This window comes from Carcharodon carcharias, chromosome 39 (genome assembly GCF_017639515.1).
Source record: "Carcharodon carcharias isolate sCarCar2 chromosome 39, sCarCar2.pri, whole genome shotgun sequence".
NCBI classification, from domain to species: Eukaryota; Metazoa; Chordata; class Chondrichthyes; order Lamniformes; family Lamnidae; genus Carcharodon; species Carcharodon carcharias.
In genome coordinates this window covers 737,626-745,044 of record NC_054505.1, presented here as the reverse complement: position 1 = coordinate 745,044, position 7,419 = coordinate 737,626, and the positions used below count along the sequence as shown (strand labels likewise).

Below are 7,419 nucleotides of genomic sequence, written 5' to 3'. Positions count from 1 at the left end.
GAAGTGGGATTATAGAGAGGGTTGGGAGTCAGACAGAGAGAAAGGGGGTAAAAAGACAGAGAGAGTTGGGGAATGAGGCAAAAGGGCAGACACAGACTGAGAGGGAGGGGGGGGGATTTCAATAATTTCATTGTCTGCCTCAAGTTCTCAATGACACGGGTCATATCAGATGAAGTGACTAACTGGTCGTTTCTGTTTTTTGAAGGAATGCGGTGCCCCCCCGGAGACCTAATCATTGAGAATTTTACATGTGAGTTTAAATTGAAATTCCCACGGCCAGAATTGTCCTTTGTGTTCAGAGATTTGTCAGCGCTTCATGAATAATAACTAACGGGAAATTATCAGGAGGTTGTAGAAATCTTTCAAAATGAAAGCTTAAAAGTTGTAGAGCATCAAATGGATCAGAGATTGCATTTATACAAATTGCTCAATGAAGTGATGAAAGTTACTTCACCTTTTAAACTCCAAGCAGGTGATTTCTAAAGGGGTAGAATTGAAAAGTAAAAAGGTTAAGCGGAATGTGCGTCAAACCTTGGTTCCACCAATTAGTGCCGAGAACACTGCTGGTCAGCGTAGAATAAAAACCCATGTACAGAGACACTTGAGTGAGATTAAAATATTTACAAGGATTATCGAAGAAGGTCTAACTTTCAGCAGGGGTTTAGCATTACTGGGTGTTGTTCCTTATGGCAATGGGAGACTGAGGAATTTTCTAATAGAGCTCTTTGAAACATAGAAGAATGTTTCTGGTTGTGGAGAGAGCAAAACGGAGGTCATGAATATGCCATCCATCTAGTAAACCAATAGTGTATTCAGAAGTTCTAATTTGAAAGACAAAAGAAGACTTGTATTTATATAACAATTTACGCCATCAGTGGATGCCTTCAAAGTGTTTTCCAAGTGTTAAGGACGTGATTTTCCCGACAGGGATCTCATTAGAATCATCAAACTTCATTTACTGGCTACAGCAGCAGTTACAAGCGTTCATCAAGCTCCACAACCAGAAGAAAACTCCCACTCTAAGGTCCCCTGCACTTACAGTTGACTCGTTCACACTGTCACGCGATGGTATTCAACACTGTGAATCTTAAAGCTACAGCCAACATATTCCTTAAAGCTACAATTGCTACAGCAATCAACTAACTGATGTTTGAAGTTTTCTACTGTGTCAGAACCGGACGTCATTATGCACAGATAAAACTCCCACAAACAGCAATATGAAAATGATCAGATATTTTGTTTTGGTGATGTTGATTTTTGGATAAAAATCGCCACGGATGCCAGGAATAATTCCTCGATCCTTTTGTGAAACACCTTAGAAACTGCTCTTAAAATATGAACAAAGCCGAAGAAACATGTAAGTTGCAATTGGGGCTGTGTTGGTGAGGGACTATGCGGGTGAGGGACTGTGCGGATGAGGGCCTGTGCTGGTGAGGGGCTTTGCGGGTGAGGAGCTGTGTAGCTGAGGGTCTGTGCGAGTGAGGGGGTTTGTGGAGGAGTCAGTGTTCAGGTGAGGGACTGTGTGGGTGAGGGGCTCTGTAGGTGAGGTGATGTGCAGGTGAGGCACTGTGTGGGCAAGGGGCTGTGTGGGTGAGGGGCTGTGCGGATGAGGGATGTGCGGATGAAGGGCTGTGTGGGTGAGGGGCTGTGCGGGTGAGGGGCTGTGTGGGTGAGGGGCTGTGCGGATGAGGGATGTGCGGATGAAGGGCTGTGTGGTTGAGGGGCTGTGCGGGTGAAGGGCTGTGCGGGTGAGGAGTTGAGGGGGTGAGGGGCTGTGCGGGTGAGGGACTGTGCGGGTGAGGGGCTGTGCGGATGAGGGCCTGTGCTGGTGAGGGGTTTTGCGGGTGAGGAGCTGTGTAGCTGAGGGTCTGTGCGAGTGAGGGGGTTTGCGGAGGAGTCAGTGTTCAGGTGAGGGACTGTGTGGGTGAGAGGCTGTGTAGGTGAGGTGCTGTGCAGGTGAGGCACTGTGTGGGCAAGGGGCTGTGTGGGTGAGGGGCTGTGCGGATGAGGGATGTGCGGATGAAGGGCTGTGTGGGTGAGGGGCTGTGTGGGTGAGGTGCTGTGCTGGTGAAGGGCTGTGCGGGTGAGGGGCTGTGGGGGTGAGGGGCTGTGGGGGTGAGGGGCTGTGGGGGTGAGGGACTGTGGGGGTGAGGGGCTGTTGGCGTTAAGCATTGTGTGGGTGAGGGACTGTGGGGGTGAGGGTCTGTGGGGATGAGGGACTGTGGGGGTGAGGGGCTGTGGGAGTGAGGGACTGTGGGGGTGAGGGGCTGTGGGGGTGAGGGACTGTGGGGGTGAGGGACTGTTTGAGTGAGGGGCTGTGGGGTGAGGGTCTGTGCAGGTGAGGGGCTGTGGGTGTGAGGGACTGTGTGTGAGGGACTGTGCAGGTGAGTGACTGTGGGGTGAGGGGCTGTGCGGGTGAGGGGCTGTGCAGGTGAGTGTGTGGGGGTGAGGGTCTGTGGGGGTGAAAGTCTGTGGGGGTGAGGGACTGTGGGGGTGTGGAGGCTGTGCGGGTGAGGAGGCTGTGGGGGTGTGGAGGTTGTGGGGGTGTGGAGGCTGTGGGGGTGTGAGGCAGCGGGAGTGAAGAGGTTGTGGGTGTGAGGGTCTGTGCGGTTGAGGGGCTGTGGGGGTGAGGGGCTGTCGGGGTGAGTGTGTGTGGATGTGGGGGTGAGTGTCTGTGTGGGTGAGGGTCTGTGAGGGTGAGGGTCTGTGTGGGTGAGGGGCTGTTCGTGTGAGGGGCTGTGTGGGTGAGGGGCTCTGTGGGTGAGGGGCTGTGTGGGTGAGGTGCTGTGCGGGTGAGGGGCTGTGCGGGTGAGGGGCTCTGTGGGTGAGGGGCTGTGCGGGTGAGGGGCTGTGCGGGTGAGGGTCTGTGTGGGTCAGGGTCTGTGCGGGTGAGGGGCTCTGAGGGTGAGGGTCTGTGTATGTGAGGCACTTTGTGGTTGAGGGGCTGTGTCGGTGAGGGGCTGTGTGGGTGAGGGGCTGTGCAGGTGAGGGTCTGTGGGGGTCAGGAGGCTGTGGTGGTGTGGGTTTGTAGGGAAGAGGGTCTGTGCGGGTGAGGATCTGTGGGGTTGAGGCTGTGGGTGTGTGGGTCTATTGAGGGGTGGCGGCTTTGGGGGTGAGGGTCTGTGTGGGTGAGGGTCTGTGCAGGTGAGGAGGTTGTGAGGTTGAGGGTCTGTGCGGGTGAGGTGCTGTGGGAGTGAGGGTCTGTATGGGTGAGGGGCTGTGGGGTTGAGGGTCTGTGGGGGTGAGGTGCTGAGGAGGTGAGAGGCTGTGTGGGTGAAGGGCTGTGGGTGTGAGTGTCTGTGCGGGTGAGTGGCTGTGGGGGTGAGGGGCTGTGCGGGTGAGGGGCTGTGCGGGTGAGGGGCTGTGTGGGTGACGGACTGTGTGGGTGAGGGGCTGTGGGGGTGAGGGTCTGTGCGGGTGAGTGGCTGTGGGGTTGAGGGTCTGTGGGTGTGAGGGTCTGTGTGGGTTATGGGCTGTGTGGTTGAGTGTCTGTACGGGTGAGTGGTTGTGTGGGTGAGGGTCTTTGCCGGTGAGGGTCTTTGTGGGTGAAGGGTTGTGTGGGTGAGGGGCTGTGTGGGTGAGGGGCTGTGTGGGTGAGAGGCTGTGTGGGTGAGTGGCTGTGCAGGTGAGGGGCTGTGTGGGTGAGGCATTGTGTGTGTGAGGGTCTGTGGGGGTGAGGGGCTGTGCGGGTGAGGCACTGTGTGGGTGAGGGCTTGTGTGTGTGAGGGTCTGTGGGGGTGAGGGGCTGTGGGGGAGGGGTATGTGGGGGTGAGGGGCTGTGGCTGTGAGGGCCAGTGGGGTGAGGGGCTTGGGGGTGAGGACTGTGCAGGGTGAGGGGCTGTGGGGTGAGGTGCTGTGGGGGTGAGGGGCTGTGCAGGTGAGGGGCTGTGGGGTGAGGTGCTGTGGGGGTGAGGGGCTGTGGGGGTGAGGGGCTGTGGGGGTGAGGGGCTGTGGGGGTGAGGAGACTGTGGGGGTGAGGGTCTGTGGGGGGTGTGGAGTCTTTGGGGGTGAGGGTCTGTGGGGGTGTGGAGTCTGTGGGGGTGAGGGTCTGTGAGGGTCTGTGGGGGTCAGGAGGCTGTGGTGGTGTGGGTTTGTAGGGAAGAGGGTCTGTGCAGGTGAGGATCTGTGGGGTTGAGGCTGTGGGTGTGTGGGTCTATTGAGGGGTGGCGGCTTTGGGGGTGAGGGTCTGTGTGGGTGAAGGTCTGTGCAGGTGAGGAGGTTGTGAGGTTGAGGGTCTGTGCGGGTGAGGTGCTGTGGGAGTGAGGGTCTGTATGGGTGAGGGGCTGTGGGGTTGAGTGTCTGTGGGGGTGAGGTGCTGAGGAGGTGAGAGGCTGTGTGGGTGAAGGGCTGTGGGTGTGAGTGTCTGTGCGGGTGAGTGGCTGTGGGGGTGAGGGGCTGTGCGGGTGAGGGGCTGTGCGGGTGAGGGGCTGTGTGGGTGACGGACTGTGTGGGTGAGGGGCTGTGGGGGTGAGGGTCTGTGCGGGTGAGTGGCTGTGGGGTTGAGAGTCTGTGGGGGTGAGGGTCTGTGTGGGTTATGGGCTGTGTGGTTGAGTGTCTGTACGGGTGAGTGGTTGTGTGGGTGAGGGTCTTTGCCGGTGAGGGTCTTTGTGGGTGCAGGGCTGTGTGGGTGAGGGGCTGTGTGGGTGAGGGGCTGTGTGGGTGAGAGGCTGTGTGGGTGAGTGGCTGTGCAGGTGAGGGGCTGTGTGGGTGAGGCATTGTGTGTGTGAGGGTCTGTGGGGGTGAGGGGCTGTGCGGGTGAGGGGCTGCGTGGGTGAGGCATTGTGTGTGTGAGGGCCTGTGGGGGTGTGGGGCTGTGGGGGTAAGGGGTAGTGGGGGTGAGGGGCTGTGGCTGTGAGGGCCAGTGCGGGTGAGGGGCTTGGGGGTGAGGGACTGTGCAGGTGAGGGACTGTGGGGTTGAGGGGCTGTTGGGTTGAGGGGCTGTGCAGGTGAGGGGCTGTGGGGGTGAGGTGCTGTGGGGGTGAGGGTCTGTGGGGGTGAGGGGCTGTGGGGCTGAGGGTCTGTGTGGGTGAGGGTCGGTGCGGGAGAGGGGCTGTGTTGTTGAGGGTCTGTGCGGGTGAGTGGCTGTAGGGTTGAGGGTCTGTGGGGGTGAGGTACTGTGGAGGTGAGGGTCTTTGCGGGTGAGGGTCTGTGCGGGTGAGGGGCTGTGTGGGTGAGGGGCTGTGGGGGTGAGGGTCTTTGCGGGTGAGGGGAGGTGCGGGTGAGGGGCTCTGTGTGTGAGGGGCTCTGTGGGTGAGGGGCTATCGGGGTGAGGGGCTGTGGGGGTGAGGGATTGTGCAGGAGAGGGGCTGTGGGGGTGAGGGTCTGTGCGGGTGAGGGGCTGTGGGTGTGAGGGTCTGTGTGAGTGAGGGGCTCTGTGGGTGAGGGGCTCTGTGGGTGAGGGGCTGTGGGGGTGAGGGGCTGTGGGGGTGAGGGGCTGTGCGGGTGAGGGGCTGTGGGGTTGAGAGTCTTTGCGGGTGAGGGACTGTGGGGGTGAGGGGCTGTGGGGTTGAGAGTCTGTGTGGTTGAGGGACTGTGCGGGTGAGGGTCTGTGCGGGTGAATGACTGTGGGGGTGAGGGTCTGTGCGGGTGATTGGCTGTGGGGGTGAGGGGCTGTGGGGGTGAGGGGCTGTGGTGGTGAGGGTCTGTGTGGGTGAGGGTCTGTGCGGGTGAGGGACTGTGGGGGTGAGGGTCTGTGCGGGTGAATGGCTGTGGCAGTGAGGGTCTGTGGGGGTGAGGGTCTGTTTGGGTGAGGGGCTGTGGGGGTGAGGGTCTGTGCGGGTGAGGGACTGTGCGAGTGAGCGGCTCTGTGGGTGAGGGGCTGTGGGGTTGAGGGGCTGTGGGGGTGAGGCGTTGTGGGGGTGAGGGGCTGTGGGGGTGAGGGATTGTGCATGTGAGGGGCAGTGCGGATGAGGGGCTGTGGGTGTGAGGGGCTGTGGGGGTGAGGGACTGTGGGGTTGAGGGGCTGTGAGTGTGAGTGTCTGTGGGGGTGAGGGGCTGTGGGCGTGAGGGGCTGTGGGTGTGAGAGGCTGTGCGGGTGAGGGGTTGTGTATGTGAGGCACTTTGTGGGTGAGGGGCTGTGCGGGTGAGGAGGCTGTGGGGGGTGAGCATCTGTGGGGGTGTGGAGTCTGTGGGGGTGAGGAGGTTGTGTGGGTGACGGACTGTGCTGGTGAGGGGCTGTGCGGGTGAGGGGCTGTGTGGGTGAGGGGCTGTGCGGGTGAGGGACTTTGTGGGTGAGGGGCTGTGTGGGTGACGGACTGTGCGGGTGAGGGGCTGTGTGGGTGAGGGGCTGTGTGGGTGAGGGGCTGTGCAGGTGAGGGACTGTGTGGGTGAGGGGCTGTGTATGTGAGGCACTTTGTGGGTGAGGAGCTGTGGGGGTGAGGCTTTGTCTGGGTGAGGGGCTGTGGGGGTGAGGCACTGTGGGGTGAGGGTCTGTGTGGGTGAGGGGTTGTGCGGGTGAGGTGCTGTGGGTGTGAGGGGCTGTGTGGTTGAGGGGCTGTGCGGGGAAGGGCTGTGCAGTTGAGGGACTGTGGGGGTGAGGTGCTGTGTGTGTGAGGGGCTGTGTGTGTGAGGGGCTGTGGGGGTGAGGGGCTGTGAGTGTGAGGGTCTTTTCGGGTGAGGTGCTGTCGCGGTGAGGGAGTGTAGGGGTGAGAGTCTGTGGGTGTGAGGTGCTGTAGGGGTGAGAGTCTGTGGGTGCAAGGGTCTGTGGGGGTGAGGGGCTGTGCGGGTGAGGGGCTGTGCGGGTGACAGTCTGTGGGGGTGAGGGGCTGTGGGGGTGAGGGGCTGTGGGGTTGAGGGGCTGTGGGTGTGAGGGGCTGTGCGGGTGAGGGGTTGTGTATGTGAGGCACTTTGTGGGTGAGTGGGCTGTGCGGGTGAGGAGGCTGTGGGGGGTGAGCATCTGTGGGGGTGGAGTCTGTTGGGGTGAGGAGTTTGTGTGGGTGAGGGGCTGTACGGGTGACGGACTGTGCGGGTGAGGGGCTGTGCGGGTGAGGGGCTGTGCGGGTGAGGGGCTGTGTGTGTGACGGACTGTGTGGGTGAGGGGCTGTGTGGTTGAGGGGCTGTGTGGGTGAGAGACTGTGTATGTGAGGCCCTTTGTGGGTGAGGGGCTGTGGGGGTGAGGCTTTGTCTGGGTGAGGGGCTGTGGGGGTGAGAGGCTGTGGGGATGAGGCACTGTGGGGTGAGGGGCTGTGGGGGTGAGGGTCTGTGGGGCTGAGGGACTGTGCAGGTGAGGGGCTGTGTGGTTGAGGGGCTGTGCGGGTGAGGGGCTGTGCAGTTGAGGGACTTTGGGGGTGAGGGGCTGTGTGTGTGAGGCGCTGTTGGGGTGAGGGGCTGTGCAGTTGAGGGACTGTACGGTTGAGGGGCTGTGCGGGTGAGGGTCTGTACGGGTGAGGTGCTGTGGGGGTGAGGGGCTGTGGGGGTGAG

General features: G+C 60.7%; 1 long non-coding RNA gene across 1 annotated transcript; it reads left to right on the top strand.

Annotated features, from left to right (window-relative positions):
- Positions 1-203: 203 nt before the first annotated feature.
- LOC121273104 lies at positions 204-1,287 on the top strand. Its single transcript, XR_005941947.1, has 2 exons — positions 204-250; positions 928-1,287. It is a non-coding gene; the product is annotated as an uncharacterized LOC121273104 (long non-coding RNA).
- Positions 1,288-7,419: the final 6,132 nt, after the last annotated feature.